This window comes from Phycodurus eques, unplaced genomic scaffold (genome assembly GCF_024500275.1).
Source record: "Phycodurus eques isolate BA_2022a unplaced genomic scaffold, UOR_Pequ_1.1 contig_24, whole genome shotgun sequence".
Lineage (NCBI taxonomy): Eukaryota > Metazoa > Chordata > Actinopteri > Syngnathiformes > Syngnathidae > Phycodurus > Phycodurus eques.
In genome coordinates this window covers 278426-296136 of record NW_026904021.1, presented here as the reverse complement: position 1 = coordinate 296136, position 17711 = coordinate 278426, and the positions used below count along the sequence as shown (strand labels likewise).

The 17711-nt window shown below is 44.8% G+C and overlaps 1 non-coding gene across 1 annotated transcript; it reads right to left on the bottom strand.

Moving 5' to 3' along the window:
• Positions 1-14465: 14465 nt before the first annotated feature.
• trnal-aag (transfer RNA leucine (anticodon AAG)) lies at positions 14466-14547 on the bottom strand. Its single transcript has one exon. It is a non-coding gene; the product is annotated as a tRNA-Leu (tRNA).
• Between the last annotated feature and the right edge of the window lie 3164 nt (positions 14548-17711).

The window sequence follows — 17711 nt, the reverse complement described above, 5'->3', positions numbered from 1 at the left end:
TGAGGAAGCAGAGTGTGGGTTCTCTGAGACGGGCTCTCCTATCTCTGGGTTTGAGGTCACCGAGGTAGTTAAAAAGCTCCTCGGTGGCAGGGCCCCGGGGGTGGATGAGATTCGCCCGGAGTTCCTAAAGGCTCTGGATGTTGTGGGGCTGTCCTGGTTGACACGCCTCTGCAACATCGCGTGGACATCGGGGACAGTGCCTCTGGATTGGCAGACTGGGGTGGTGGTCCCCCTTTTTAAGAAGGGGGACCGGAGGGTGTGTTCCAACTACAGGGGGATCACACTGCTCAGCCTCCCTGGTAAGGTCTATTCAGGGGTGCTGGACAGGAGGGTCCGTCGGGAAGTCGAATCTCAGATTCAGGAGGAGCAGTGTGGTTTTCGTCCTGGCCGTGGAACAGTGGACCAGCTCTACACCCTCGGCGGGGTCCTCGAGGGTGCATGGGAGTTCGTCCAACCAGTCTACATGTGTTTTGTGGACTTGGAGAAGGCGTTCGACCGTGTCCCTCGGGGAGTCCTTTGGAGGGTGCTTCGGGAGTATGGGGTACTGAAACCCCTGATATGGGCTGTTCAGTCCCTGTACGACCGGAGTCAGAGTTTGGTCCGCATATCCGGCAGTAAGTCGGACTCGTTCCCGGTGAGGGTTGGACTCCGCCAAGGCTGCCCTTTGTCGCCGATTCTGTTCATAACTTTTATGGACATAATTTCTAGTCGCAGCCAAGGCATAGAGGGGGTCCGGTTTGGTGGCCTCAGTTTTGCATCTCTGCTTTTTGCTGATGATATGGTTCTGTTGGCTTCATCAAGCCGTGAGCTCCAACTCTCACTGGAGCAGTTCGCAGCCGAGTGTGAAGCGGCTGGGATGAGAATCAGCACCTCCAAATCAGAGACCATGGTCCTCAGTCGGAAAAGGGTGGCATGCCCTCTCCAGGTCGGGGACGAGATCCTGCCCCAAGTGGAGGAGTTCAAGTATCTTGGGGTCTTGTTCACGAGTGAGGGAAGAATGGAACGGGTGATCGACAGGCGGATCGGTGCAGCGTCTGCAGTGATGCAGACTTTGTATCGGTCCGTTGTGGTAAAGAAGGAGCTAAGCCGAAAGGCGAAGCTCTCAATTTACCGGTCGATCTTCGTTCCTACCCTCACCTATGGTCATGAGCTGTGGGTCGTGACCGAAAGAACGCGATCCCGGATACAAACGGCCGAAATGAGTTTCAGGAAGGGTGTCCGGGCTCTCCCTTAGAGATAGGGTGAGAAGCTCGGTCATCCAGGAGGATATCAGAGAAGAGCCGCTGCTCCTCCGCATTGAGAGGAGCCAGATGAGGTGGCTGGGGCATCTGATTCGGATGCCTCCCGGACGTCTCCCTGGTGAGGTGTTCCGGGCACGTCCCACCGGGAGGAGACCCCGGGGACGACCCAGGACACACTGGAGAGACTACGTCCTTCGGCTGGCCTGGGAACGCCTCGGGATCCCCCTGGAAGAGCTGGATGAAGTGGATGGGGAGAGGGAAGTCTGGGCGTCCCTGCTAAAGCTACTGCCCCCGCGACCCGACCCGGATAAGCGGTAGAAAATGGATGGATGGATGGAAGCTGATAGACAGCTCAATAATACAACTTATGTACCTTTGCCACAGTCTATACAACCTCAAACTCAAAAAAAGGTGAAGGATATTATTATGGATTTGAAGCAAAAAAAAGTCCTTGACAAATAAACAAATGTTTCATTTACTAGGCCCGGATGAACTGCGTCCTGGACTCTTTTACTTATTACCTAAATACATAAAGACCCTAGTTCTTGAACAGTCCCCTTTAAGTTACCAACTGGCCGGCCAATAGTCAGCGATTATGGATTCGAATCATATCTAATTGCAGAATACATCGATCGATATATCAACCCCTTAGCACAATTACATCCTAGTTATATAAAGGATGCATAAGAGTTTGTTGAAAGATTGAGAAACATATCTGTGACGAAGGAGACTTTCCTTTTCTCAATTGATATAGATTCCTTATATACTGAGCTAGGGTTACAAGCTGTGAGAAAAGCTTTGCAAAACTCCCCTCAAGCACAATGTCCGGATAAAGAAATATTACAACTATTGGAAATCACTCGATCCCGAAATGAATTTAATGGCAAACACTATCTTCAAATCTGTGAGATGGGTAGGAAATATTCTCCTCCTTATGCTGATATATATTTAGCGGATTGGGTGCGGACAGCTTTTCTAAAATGTCATCAAAATGTAAAATGTCCCTTCTGTATCTACGATATTTGAACGACATGGAATGTACTCACATTTATTTCAGAGTAGTCAGTTGTGTTTAACTAATAGACATAAGGGGAGATGTCGTTCCCCTTGAGGTGGGTCACAATGGCTTTTTTGACCCATTGCTATTTGTGGGAGAACGGCCTCCCTCCAAAGCACCACCTTAACCTCAACTCCATCCTGGAAGATTTAAAAGGTTCAATGAGTACTGCCTGCTGAAATTTAGATCGAAAGTTAAGATTAGATTTAAAGTGCCCATAAAAGCACTTGTAAATTTGACACACCACAGAAAAGAGGAATGTTAACAAGCCGAACAATGAATGAATGAATGGATTTCAAGAAAAAATCACAAAGTATGTGAAATCAGGCTTCAAAATGGTCAAGAATAGAAACATTCTTTGAGCTTCCAGATGCTGTGGACCTGTTTCTGGGTGCTCTGAAAATCCCGCCTCCAGCTATCAATCAAAAACTTCTATCGTTAATTCGCTGTTCCTCTGTCTGCAAGCAGTGCCAAAGAGGAGTAATACAAGGCACACATTACGGGCTGCAGAGAGTCATTCAGCCTCTTTGTTTCAGGTGAAATTGAGCAGATGGTAGGTGAGGGAGGGAGACTAATCAGCCACGATGGGTTGCGAGGAGGTGGTGGGGGAATCATCCGTAGTTTGCGCAGTGATACGGGCGTTTGCGCAGTGATACGGGCCTGCAGCCGCCAAGTTGTAGCCTTTGGTGGCTGCAGCCGGATGATTGTTTCCCCCTCCTCCTCACCCACGATGTGAGTGGTTGACGGATTGTGGCCATGTATTCTAATCGCGGTCGAGCTGGTGTCGGGCTGTAGGGTGGCGGATCCTGTGCAGCTCGCTGCTGCTGCCTCGCAACAACGTGCATGTGGCCAGAAGGTAGTTATGTTCGCCCAAAGAACAACAAACAAATTGGACTTCGGGGTTCGCTGTCCTGGTAAAACTGGGTCAATTATGAATGAGGAAGTGGCAATTCTGCCAAATGGCCACTGCATGGAATAAGGGTGGTAGGTGTTTATATAGTGGGGGACAGAAAGTTTACACTCTTGATGTCATGAGGATATGTTTTATCCCCGCCCACAAAATCAGGAAAATGTAGGTGAAAAAGAGTCTTAAGCTACATCTCAACAATTCAGGACTACATTGTTCTGTCTTTGCACATTTTCAGCATTTACGTCATGATCTGTGCTTTGTAGTTCCTCTGTAGTGTGGTTGGTGCTTTGTTCGTCTTTTTTTCTCACTCTCCACCATTCATCACCTCCTCGCCTGCTCACCTGAGTTCAATCGGCACTCATCACAGCCTGCACTTAAGACCGCCAGTTTCAGTGTTCCAGCGCCAGAGTATTCTCGCTCCTACACGGTACACCGGCCGGCTCGTTGCTCCTGTTCATTAGAAAGATTCTCTGATTACCCGTGCCTGAACTAACTCGTTGTTTTCATCCTTCTGCCTCCTGCTATGATGCCCGCCCCAACCGCACCGCCAAGCTCAATTACCTGCTAACGCACCAGTCTCCTGCACATTCCGAGCTCATAAGGACCCAGCTTCGGCCTTGGAACTGTTGACCCCACGCTATCCTCAATAAGTCCCCTTCTCAGAGCTTCCTCTGTCTGTGTGTTTTTGGGTCCACTGTAATACCATTTGGTTACTAACCGTGACAACTTATCTTCAAACACATTTAAATTAGCTTAAAAAAAACAACAAGGATTTAAGTTTTGGGGCACTTTTTTTTTGTACAGTATATGAAGGGGCAACAATGTTAGAAACATATTTCATCCCTTTAAGAGAAATGTCCATGTTAAATGTGATGACCTTTTTCAGGAAAATAATGCGCATCGGGATCGACACGCCACGTAGACAAACCAATCGAATTGGTCTCATCTAATGAAGAAACAGAGATTAAACAAATATTTTCAAGAGAGACAGAGAGAGGGTTATAAAGAGAGAGGTAGGGAGTCAGAGAGTTGTTTAAAGAGAGAGGTAGTGTGAGAGAGAGATTTATTTATAGGGATGCCAATAGAGTTGGTTAATAATATAATAAAAAGATTAAAATGTAAAAATAAATCTCTGAAACATCTCTCACACTTCGCAACGCCAGCACCGATCTGGACGAACCTATTCATTCATTCGTGTCTGTGAGTGTAAGTGTTTGCATGCGTGTGCGAGTGACTGTTTGTGGACGCACACGCGCGTGTCGTTGTGGGTATGTGAGTGACTGTGGGTGCACGCGCGTGTGCTTGTGCGTGCGTGCATGGTTAATGCCATTATCTTACATGGATCGCCTTTGTGTATCAACTACATAACTCTTGTTATGATTATTTTGATGATGCTGATCATTGTTATTAGCAGCAGCAGCATCAGGGGTCGAGGTCACTAGCAGAGGGGTTATTGAGGGTCTGGGTGACCCCATGGTGGCAGTGAAGAGGTGGTGCTGGTCTTGGAGGACAAGGAGGAGGAGGAAGATGTGGTGGTCTTATTGGAGAAGAAGAAGAATCACCTTTTATTGTAATGAACATGAATGCATGCACACGAAATTTGTTCTCTGCATTTAACCCATCACAGTGAACACATACACATGTTACTGGAACACACTGGAGCAGGGGGCAGCTGAAGCGCCCGGGGTATAAGTGTCTTGCTCAAGGACACCACATCCGTGAGTCCGGGGGATGTTGGTGGATGGTCTAGTCGGGATCACGGTCACCGCTCATTGGTTAATATTTGGGGCTTCGATGCCAGGCAGGAAGGGGGCAAAAAAATAAAAACTCGGTTGTCGGGGACCGCTCCATCTAAACTCCGGGCTGAATTTTGGGTAGAGTACGTCCTTGCTATACACGTACAATTTTTAATCGGTCAACCCCGTAGCGGCGTTTTTGCTGCAGTCGGCGAGGGTCAAAGACAATTGCTGTATCTTGTAAAAAAAAAAAAAAAAAAAAAAACTTTTAGACACCAACTAACGATTAAACTATGGAGAGAAAAAAAACACAACGTTGCCCAAATGAATCCAAAATATACATGGAAAATGTCATGGGTGTGTGTTCCGGGTTTTGTCTTCTCCCCCTGTTTCACACACACCTACTCCTGTGAGCATCTTCACCACCTGTGCCTCGTTCACCCTAATTACCTATTGTATTTAACCTCGTGTCTCATTCCCTCTCGTTGCCAGTTCGTTGTACCTTGTCGTCGCGTTCCAGCATTCCTTGTTTCCACGTCTGGCCTTTGTTGCGAATAGTTCCGGCACAATTATCACAAAATTGTATTATTCCATTAATGAACGCTACTGTACCATCTAAGGGATGTAAATCATGGGATCCTATATATCCCGTAACAGAAGCAGATAAAAACAAACCAATGTTTTCTACTCTAGTAGCACCAAATAATTTCACTTGTATAAACATGATTGGTAAAGGCAAAAAATTAGGACCACTGAATGACACACAGTGGAAAGTAACCTTAAAAGTCGGACCAAATTTCATGCCAGTATCACGGAGCGACATCTGGTGGTGGTGCGGAGATGATAGACTGTTTGATAGATTACCTAAAGATATATCTGGATTGTGTGCTATTGTCACTTTGATATATCATGTGTCAGTATACCCTATGCCTGTTCAAGATTTAATGAAAAGGGCACCAATGTTTTTGTCTAATCTAGAACATAGACAAAAAAGAGATTTGTCCTGGCAGGGGCAAAATAATCCGACGTACATCGACGCCATAGGTGTTCCTCATGGGGTTCCAAATCAATACAAATTGGCTGACCAAGTTGCAGGAGGATTTGAGTCTTTCATATGCTGGTGGTGTACGATTAATAAAAATGTTGATAGGATAAACTATATCCACTTCAATGAACAGAGATTAGGAAATTGGACTCAGAGTGGGTTGGAAGCTGTGCATGAGCAGCTCAAAGCTACCTCTTTAATGACGTTCCAGAATCGCATAGCTGTCGACATGCTCCTCGCAAGAGAGGGAGGTGTTTGTGGTATGTTTGGAGAACAATGTTGTACATACATTCCAAACAATACTGCTGCGGATGGCAGCTTGACCAGAGCCATCGATGGTCTACGGACCCTCAATCACAAGATGAAGAGCCACTCTGGGGTAGACACTTCTTTGTGGGACAGCTGGATGGACGTTTTTGGTAAATATAAAACCCTAATTTCACCAATATTGATATCAATTGCTGTTTTTGCAGCCATTCTGACATTTTGTGGATGTTGTTGTATCCCATGCATTCGGGCTTTAATCAGTAAATTAATCACCACAGCCATAACCCCCATGGAGAACCGTATGGAGCTGATGTATCCATTACTGTTTGATGATAAAGATAATGATGATGATGATGATTATGCTTTAACTGATTTGTTTCCTGATCCAGATGATTACGAGGCCTTCTACCCCAAATGGGGCGGAGGATTCTTGCCTCTGCTTCCAAACTCAGTTGTCACTTACAATCCAGTCTCTTACATCCATACTTTTACACACACACACACGATATTAGTAACGTTTTAACAAACACATGAAAACATGGAAACACGGAAACACAAAGACACGGAATTTTAAGTACGTCTAGGACTCCGCCGTCCTTTATTTTTTTCTTTTATTTTAACACGGAATTTTAGCACGTATAGGACTCCGCCGTCCATGCGGAATTTGTCGGACTCCGCCGTCCATCAGTTACTTGCCAGTGACTAGTATTACACAAGGTTTATTTCGCCGCAGACTTCTTTGTCGCGCAATACATTCATTCTTTAAAAAAATTCCCTAAAAATTGTTTTTAAATTTAACTCACCAAAGTCATCTTCAATCCTGTGGATTGTCGTCAACCTTCAGATCCCAGTTGAGAAGAACGAAGACCAGTCCCGGAAAGGGTCTCAATTGCCGTGGCCACGGTCTCTTAACTGGGTGTCGGCTCCACAACTGGAATCCTCGGGTATGTTGACATCCGGCTCGAAGGACCAATTTAATGTTGGATTTATCTTACCAAACATTATAATGAATAAACACAAAAGGAATGAAGACGTTGGTCATTTTACTCATGAGGAGGGCGCATGGGAGATTGTTCAGGTTACAGCCTCTCAACACGCTCTAAACAATCTCCCCCGTCGCTCCTACATTTATTTGAAAATAGGAGGGTTCTACAAGACATAATGTTCTAAGCATTAAGACACAACACAAAACATAGGACCAGACGACACCTGTCCCGTCCCCGACCACATCCGATCACGTCCTTGGTCAAGGCGCCCTTCCATCAAATGTTGCTGAGTCATCTTCTTGAAGGCGAGACATCTTTCTATCTAAATATTGTCCATAATACTAATGCAAGCTACTAATGCAAAATACTAATGCAAGCTAAGCAAATAAATGATAACTACTAAAATATATCTAACAACGTCCCAGACTCACAGTCAGATTTGACCCTGTTCTGATTATCGACCTCGCCTCTTTGCCTCATGTTTTTGGATACTGTTGCCTTTCTTGGATTGCCTGCCTGTGTACCGACCTATGCCCATCTATTAAACCTCTCTTTTTGGAAACTGTCCATTTGTTTTGGAGTCGTGCATTTTTGGGTCCTATCCTCTGTTCTGTTCATGACAGAACGAACTGGCCATAACATGGACCCAGCAGACTCAGACCCGGTGCGCAAAGCCCTTCAAGTGCAGGATGAGCAGCTTGCAGTTTAAACTGTGCTTCGTCAGCGTGTCTCTTCGTAGGTGCCATTTTCGGGGGTCCTTAGCCAAACCGATGGTGTTTTGCACAATGCACATACCGGCGCTATATACCTACTGGGGGCGTGCCTTTAGCGTCCTCCGTCCTCTTTCACGCGCACCCTTCCCCCTTTAACGTCCGCATGCTGTCCTCAGTCACATCCGCCTTTCCTGTATATAAGCAGCGTGTTGGCAGGAAATGCTCCCAGTCAGTCAAGCGGAGCGCTCATCAAAGTCACACAACAACATTTACAGATTTTGGTGCACACATAAGGCAAGCCGCATTATAAGGCGCCCCGTCCATTTTGGAGAAAATTTAAGACTTTTAACTGCGCCTTATGGTCATGAAAATACGGTAGTTATTGACATTTTGGATTATTCTTAAATTCTGGAGGATAATGGCTTTATTTTATTCTTAAATTTTATGATATGATACAGTGGAGCATCAGTTCATATTGCAGTCATTAAATAAATTTGGCTTTCGTAATTATTTTTGCTCAGCCATTAAAACCCTCTATGAGAACAGCAATAGCTCCATTAAATGATCAGGTAGCAGATCCCCTAGATTTGAGCTTTCTAGAAGTATAAGACAGGGTTGTCCTGCACCTCTCTATCTTTTTTTGACAGTGGCACAGCTCATGGCATATCATATTAAAAATAGTGCTGCTGAAGGTATCTCTCTCCTTGGTAAAAAAATTATCTTGACTCAACTTGCGGATGATTCACCACGTTTTTGGAAAAATGAAAGCCAAATCTCTGCAGCCTTTAATGTAATTTGGGAATTCTCAAGGGCTTCTGGTTTATGCTTGAATATTAACAAATGTGAACTCATGGCTCTTAAAGAATGTGCAAAATCTGAACTGTATAGCATCCACAATAAAAAAAAAGAAGTGCGATACTTTGGTATATCAATAACAAAGGTTCACAGCACAAGATGCACCTCAAATGTCAACCCAATTAAAAAATAATAATAATAATAATTAAACCAGTGGCTCTTACGAGATCTATCGCAAGGAGGAAGAATCTTACTAAGTCAGAAGGAATCTCAAAGGAAAGGCTCAACATGTCGATAAGCAGATCCTGAGAGAGCTTGACAAAAGGCTACTTAATTTTGTGTGGAAAAATAGGCCTCCTCCTCCTGGAAGCCGACACCTTATCGCGGTGGAGGGGTTTGTGTGTCCCAATGATCCTAGGAGCTAAGTTGTCTGGGGCTTCACGCCCCTGGTAGCGTCACCCATGACAAACAGGTCCTCGGTGAGGGACCAGACAAAGCACGGATCCAAAAACCCCAATGAAGAAAGAAACAAATGGACCGAGGTTTCCCTTGCCCGGACGCGGGTCACCGGGGCCCTCCTCTGGAGCCAGGCCTGGAGGTGGGGCTGGGAGGCGAGCGCAGGGTGGCCCTGCCTGCACCCATGGGGCCCGGCTGGGCACAGCCTTCCCATGGGCTCACCACCTCTCTTTGCAAATACTTTTCTTTCTTTTTTTGCAATAAAAACCCACAAAGACAAGATTGCTTCATGACTTATTCTGTCAGTAAAAGATTTGCCAAAACACGTCACCATTTTTTACATGCTTTTTTTTTCAGCAATGGGGTCGTGTGTGGTGAGTGTGCATACAGGCCATGGCAGCGTACATGACTCACTCTTTTCCTGGTGACAACAGTACCTGCTAATTCCACATCTTTTTGAAAGCTCTCCACAGTTGGTCCTTGGATCTTCGACAACTCTTCTGATTCTTCTTTGCACTCCTCACACTCCTCTGTCAGAAATCTTGAGAGGAGCACCTGATCGAGGCAAATTTATGTTGGTAAGATTGGCTTTCCACTTACGTATATTGGCCTCAACCATGCTCACTGTAACGTTCAGAAGCTTAGATATGTGCCTATTTGTCAATAATCAAACAGCAATCCCATAACTTCAAATAATGCATCTGTGGTACTCTTTCTAGGCATGAAACCATACTGTTGCTCACAAATACTCACTTCTGTCCTGAGTCTAGCCTCCACTACTCTTTCCCATAACTTCATTATGTGGCTCATCAACTTTATTCCTCTATTGTTGCCACAGCTCTGCACATCACCTTTGTTCTTAAAAATGGGCACCAGTACACTTTTCCTCCATTCCTCAGGCATCTTCTCACGTGCTAGAATTCTATTGAACAAGCCGGTCAAAAACTCCACAGCCACCTCTCCAAGATGCTTCCATACCTCCACAGGAATGTGATCAGGACCGACTGCCTTTCCATTTTGCATCCTCTTTAATGCCTTTCTAACTTCCCCCTTAATAATCATTGCCACTTCCTGGTCCACCACACTTGCCTCTTCTACTCTCCCTTCTCTCTCATTTTCCTCATTCATCAACTCCTCGAAGTGTTCTTTCCTATCTAGCTAGCACAGTTATGGCACCAGTCAACATATTTCCATCTCTATCTTTAATCACCCGAACCTCCTGCACATCCTTCCCATCTCTATCCATCTGTCTGGCCAACCTGTGTAGATCCTTTTCTCCTTCTTTAGTGTCCAACCTGGCATACGTCATCATATAACTCTTTATTGGTCTTTGCCACCTCTACCTTTGCCCTACGTCGCATCTCAATGTATTCCTTTTGCCTCTCCTCGGTCCTCTCAGTGTCCCATTTCTTCTTAGCTAACCTTTTTCCTTCTATGATTTCCTGTACTCTGAGGTTCCACCACCAAGTCGTCTCCACTCCTTTCCTGCCAGAAGTTACATCAAGTAGTCTCCTGCCTACTTGGTGTCTTCTGGAAGCTCCTCCTGTCCACTGAGAGCCTGCCTCACCTCTTCCCAAAAAGCCGCACAACACTCGTCCTGTCTCAGCTTCCACCACAAGGTTCTCTGCTCTGCCTTTGTCTTTCTAATCTTCCTCCCCACCACCATAGTCATTTTACACACCATCATCCCATGCTGTCTAGCCTCAGTCTCCCCTCCCACTACCTTACAGTCGGTAACCTCCTTCAGATTACACCGTCTGCACAAAATGTAATCCACCTGCATGCTTCTACCTCCGCTCTTGTAGGTAACCCTATGTGTCTGCTTCCTCTGAAAAAAGTGTTCACTCCAGCCATTGCCATTCTTTTTGCAAAGTCTACCACCATCTGTCCCTCTCAGTTCCTTTCCTGGATGCCGTAATTACCCATTACTTCTTCATCACCCCTGTTTCCCTCACCAACATGTCCATTACAATCTGCACCAATCACGACTCTCTCTGTCTGGGATGCTCAGAACGACTTAGTTGAGCTCTGTCCAGAGTTTCTCTTCCACCTCTAGGTCACATCCTACCTGCGGGGCATAGCCACTAATCACATTATACATAACACCCTCAATTTCAAGTTTCAGCCTGATCACTCGATCTGATATTCTTTTCACCTCCAAGACATCCTCAGCTAAATCTTCCTTTAAAATAACCCCAACTCCATTCTCTTCCCATCTACACCATGGTAATATAGTTTAAACCCATCTTCGACCCACAGTAGCTGAATTTCGGACATTGCTAACCCTGGCCATGACCGATCCAGTCCGGAATTCTTTGGATGAACGCTCACATTTGTTTGGCAAACTTTTAAGCCAGACACCCTTCGTGAGACAACCCTCTGCATTTGTCCGGGCGTGGGACCAGCCTACAGTTTGCACTGCCCCCCATCGGGCTGCATTAAGAGAGGATCTGTTGGATTTATCTCACCAAACATTATAATGAATAAACACAAAAGGAATGAAGACGTTGGTCATTTTACTCATGAGGAGGGCGCATGGGAGATTGTTCAGGTTACAGCCTCTCAACACGCTCTAAACAATCTCCACCGTCGCTCCTACATTTATTTGAAAATAGGAGGGTTCTACAAGACATAATGTTCTAAGCATTAAGACACAACACAAAACATAGGACCAGACGACACCTGTCCCGTCCCCGACCACATCCGATCACGTCCTTGGTCAAGGCGCCCTTCCATCAAATGTTGCTGAGTCATCTTCTTGAAGGCGAGACATCTTTCTATCTAAATATTGTCCATAATACTAATGCAAGCTAGTAATGCAAAATACTAATGCAAGCTACTAATGCAAAATACTAATGCAAGCTAAGCAAATAAATGATAACTACTAAAATATATCTAACAGGATCAAACCCAGGTCAATGCAAATCATAGTCAATGTTGAAAAACACTTGACCAAACAGGTTTAAGGATTAAGGTTTCCAGAGCAGGAACTGAACCCAGGCCACAGCGGTGAGAGCAACAAATCCTAACCACTAGACCACAAGGGACTTCTGGTATAGTCAACAATTGTTAATCAAGACAATCCCTAAGTGGGTCAAAATTCAAAGATTGACAGATCTTTTCAGTGGAGCACTACTTTCCAGCAGTACGACTACAGGTGGGCACTGTGGGAAAATGGCAAAATATTGCAACGAGCAGACCATGCATTTGTTATGCAAATGATTTGGTACACAAAATTGTTAATAACTTTAGTCCTTATGTATTGCAAGCAGTGCAATTGGCTGTCGACCAGTTCAGGGTGTACCCTGCCTCTCGCCCAAAGATAGCTGGGATAGGCTCCAGCATGCCAGCAAGCATCGCTGATTCTTATTGTCTCACTGACCTGCCTTTGTGAATTACACTTTAAGCAATTAAGGGAAACTTACATATTATTTGATATGTGAACAAATGAACAGGTTTACTTTGATTTAAGAAAGCGTAAACCCTCAAAGTGGGTGTGTGTCGGCTTGTAATTTATGCCATTTTATTACATGGAATGTCTTTGTGTATTAAGAACATAGTTCTTGCTAAGATTATAATTGTTTTGTTATGATAAACAGCAGCATCAGCGGTTGAGGTCACGAGTAGAGGTGTTATTGAGGGACTGGGTGACCCCATGGTGGCAGTGAAGAGGTGGTGCTGGTCTTGGAGAACAAGGAGGAGGAGGAAGATGTGGTGCTCTTGTTGGGGGAGAAGGAAGAGAATGGAACAGGAAGCAGCAATAACCCGACCGGTAGAGATGCCTTGTGTAAGGCTGCCGTACTGGGGAGGCAATTGTATGACGCATACAGTGTAAAGAGCAAAAATGATGAAATCACGGTCACCGCTCATTGGTTCGTATTCGGGGCTTCGTTTCAAGGCAGGACGAACAAAACTTGTTCTTCGGTTGTGTTCACCGGGGACCTCGCCATCTAAATTCGTAGTCCTTGGATGGATTGCATACAAACCAATCGGGTGTCGGAAGCTGCCAACTTATAAAACTTAAATTCAAGAACAATTTGTCCCAATTTGTTTGAATTTCTACATTTTAAAAATGTTGTCAAGAACATTACGAGGGACAGTTATTCTTATTAGTATTCTGCAACCCAACCCCAGCAGTGTCATGTCAACGACAACTCTCCGGCAGCGCAACTTGACGGAGACCAGGATTGCGTATTGTGACCGGCGCATCACTTCCCTGGCTTGCCGTTGATAAAATACTTGTGCGCCGTTGTGAACGTTGATTCTCATGCACAAACCAATGTTTACCGAAGCTTTCGGGCATGATTCAACGGAACGACGGCATGTTTACATACAACCGTATGTGCTTGCGCTTACAAGGGTACATAACATTTTGTTGCCTGCTTGCGAGTCGTATTGTATGAAAAGTACGTGAACATACCTCAAGCAATCCTTCAACGAACGTTCTCTCCCGAGCACCAGTGACGAACAGGTTTTTCCTCATTTTGTCCCCCCACAGTCGCTCACACGCACACACAGAAACAAGACATTAGCACGGCGCATTGTTGTTGTCGTCACCATCGTAACGAGTGTGTCCCGTCGCGTTGGCCGGTGACACGTTTTCTGCTTCCACCTCTCGGACAGTGTTTGATTTGACAAGAATAAGCCCAGTGATGGTAAAAGACGGAATAAATGTCAAGTAGTGTCTGCCCGAGAAACGGCAAGATTTGATGGCAGTGGTCTGACATCGTGTCATCGGGAAAGACCAAATGTGTCTTGTAGCCTGATCAAGCCATGAGACAACCCGAACAGCCCTGTTGCTGGCGGCTGCCAGATATTTGTCAGACAGTAAAAGAGTACATACCAACGACAATGACGAGAGAGCAGAGTGGCGGAGCGGAAGCGTGCTCGCCCTATAATCCCGAGGTCGATGGATATATCTGAATCTCGTTCTCTGTTATCGTATGTCTGCTCATAGGATGTTGTGGATCTGCTGTAATTTAACGTCTTACTCTTCGTGAGAAATATTGTGCAATTAAGTCTTGTCAACTCATTGGCTGAGGCCCACGGGAAGTGACCCTTTCTTCAATTCACTTCTTACTGAAAAAAAAATCTTCATTTATTCGCTGTTCTGTCAATTTAAAATCACTGTGTAAGTACCCAAGAGGTGGCACGACAGTTCAGCGTGAAAGACAAAGGTAATGACATTAAGGCAAATACAAACGCCTTGTCGGAGCCAATGAAAAAATAGTTAAGACATTCACTATATTGACAAGGAAGTGGCAGTGGTGTGATTTGCACCCACGCCTCCTGAGAGACTGGAGCCTTAATCCAGCACCTTGGACCACTCGGCCACACTACCTGGAAAGCCCATCTTTTGTAAGTGGAATTCTATTGGGAAATGTAAGCCCGACCAAGGAAGTAAATGGGATCCTCGGCATTCCCTATCATAGCCAACCTTGACATGAAAAATGTGGAAAGCAGAGCTCTGAAATCATTTAAGCCAACAACTGCAATTCATTGGCTGAGAGAATAATCATTTTATGCCGAGATCAAACAAAAGGATTTTATCCCCGATATTGGCCCGATTAGCTATCGCAGCCGATTTTCCAGATCGGGTTCCGACATATGTCAGGAACGACAAAATTTCTTGGAGTGTGACATAAGCCACGACAAACGATTTGGCCTTACGACGTCAAAATGTCTGGCAAATTGGATTTTTTTTGGGATATCTTCCGTGTAGTGTGACATGTCAACGACAACTCTCCGGCAGCGCAACTTGACGGAGACCAGTAGGATTGCATATTGTGACCAGCGCTTCGCCTCCCGTGATTGCTGTTGTCAACATAGTTGTGCGCCGTTGTTAACATTTATTTTCAAGCACAAACCAATGTTTACCGAAGCTTTAGGGCATGATTCGACGGAACGCCGGCATGTTTACGTACAAGCGTATGTGCTTGCGCTTGCTAGGGTACATAAAACAATTTTGCCTGCTTGCGAGCCGTTTCGTAAGAAACGTATGTGAACATACTTCAAGCAATCCTACTTCAAGCAAGTTTCTGTGAAGAGGTTTGTGTACCAACAAAATAATTTCGGACATTCAACAACAACAAGCCGTGGTTCACTCCTAAACTTAAGCAGCTTCGCCAAGCTAAGGAAGATGCATATCAGAGCGGGGACAGGGCCCTGTATAATCGAGCTAGAAACCAGCTTACTAAAGAAATTAACATTGCAAAGAGGATCTATGCAGCAAAGTTGGAAAAACAGTTTAGCGCGAACGACTCAAAATCAGTCTGGCATGCATTCCAATCGCTGACTAATTACAAGCGACGATCCCCCCAAGATGAGAACAATAGCACACTAGCCAACGACTTGAATACCTTCTGCTGCAGATTTGAAAAGGACAGTTTCACTCCACACACCCACCCGGCCGCACCCGCGACCACAACCACACCTCTGACTTCTGCGTTAACCATCCATGAACAGGGTGTGAGACGCATCTTCAAACAACAGAAGATTAACAAAGCAACAGGACCGGACCATGTGTCCCCATCCTGCCTCAAAGTCTGCGCGGACCAGCTCGCTCCAGTCTTCAATCAGATCTTCAACAGATCTTTGGAAATGTGCAAAGTTCCATCCTGTTTCAAACGCTCCACCATCATTCCAGTCCCCAAGAAACCTGTAATCTCTGGTCTGAATGACTACAGGCCTGTCGCTTTGACATCTGTGGTCATGAAGTCCTTTGAACGTCTCGTGCTGGACCACCTCAAGAGTGTCACAGGTCCCCTGCTGGACCCCCTGCAGTTTGCCTACCAAGCGAACAGGTCTGCGGATGATGCTGTCAACATGGGACTGCACTTCATCCTAGAACACCTCGACAGTAAAATACGTGAAATACGTGGGACACTTGTATTTTTATACAGTTCCTTTAATTTGTTCGGTAAAATAATTCCTGCCGCGACATTTGCTTCATTGTCTGAGTACAGATAATCTACAGTAATTTTATCAGGTGTCGCATGTCGTAACTTGTTTTCATATACTGGGTCTTGCATTGGCGTGTTTTTGTACCACAGTGTTATATGCAGCTCATCATTGTTTTTTTTTTATCTTCTATTTGTGTGATAAGCTGCAAGGCTGCAGACAACAGGGCCTCTCCCATATTTAACGGTGGTTTGTCTGGGATATCGATTGTATAATAGAATGTACTCTCTCTGTTTTCTAGTGTCATATAGAGGTTGTCTCTTTTTAATTCATGTTTTCGTTTCACTACAATATTTTCATTTGAAGATGGAATGAGTATAAATCCTAGTTGGAATAAGCCATATCTTCCCAACAAATTCACAGGACACTCCGGGACTTCGAAAATTGGCATTTTACAAGTTCTCCCCTGAGGGAGAACTCTCTCTAATCCACAAAGGCTCAAGTTCAAGTTCCATGGCAAAAGTAATTTGCCTATTTGCAGATTTAACTATTGCCTTATGTCCCGACAGTTTGGAATGCTTTTGTATCACAAGGTAATTTCATTTCTTTCCCATTTATTGACAAGGTTATTTCAGGTTTTTTTGTGTGTCCAAACTCAGAATGTCCTGTAAATTGAAATCCACTTCCTCATTCTCTGTAATAATTAAACAAGAGGATTTGTTGAGTTGGGAATCAGGTTGGCTTAGTCATGCGGTTCTCTCCCGTCGCTCCTGCATTTATTTGAAAATAGGGAGGTTTCTAAGTTTACAAGACACAACACACTAAGGGGAGGGTTTCAAGGTGAAAACATGGCACCAACACCTGCCACGTCCCGGCCACGTCCTTCTCTCAGATGATTCCTGCTGAGTCATCTTCTTGAAGGCGAGACATCTTTCTTTCTAAAAATTGTCCATAATACTAATGCAAGCTAAGCAAATAAATAACTTCTACAATATATCCAACAATATATATATATATATATATATATATATATATATATATATATATATATATATATATATGTGTGCTGATTTAGTTTTTTTTTTTACTGTCGGAAAAGGAGAAACGGGATGTTTAAAAAAGGTACGTGAAGAGATGGTAAGTCATAAGAGAGAGAATGACTGCATTATAATTTAGGTCAACCACCGATAAAACGATTCCACGAGAATCTAAAGTGAAAAAGCTTACAGCACCTGGTATTCCCAGGCGGTCTCCCATCCAAGTACTAACCAGGCCAGCCCCTGCTTAGCTTCCGAGATCGGGCAGTTCTTTTTTTTTTTTATCAAAAAAATTCATTATTTTCAATATGTACATGTAATCAAAAAACTAAAAGCAAAAAGTGAGGTGACCAGTCGGCGAAACTCTCACAAGGCCATTGTTTTTTGCTATACAGTCCACAAAACGGCTGGCAGAGCAGGCATGTAGGAGAGTGAAGTGGGATTCAACTTGAGCCTTGAAGATCGCCCAATGATTGCCGGTGCCCTTGTCATCCAAGTCGATATTCCTCGTGACGATGACTGTGTGACGAGCAATGGACAGAAGTAACCGGATCGCTGGTCTATTGAT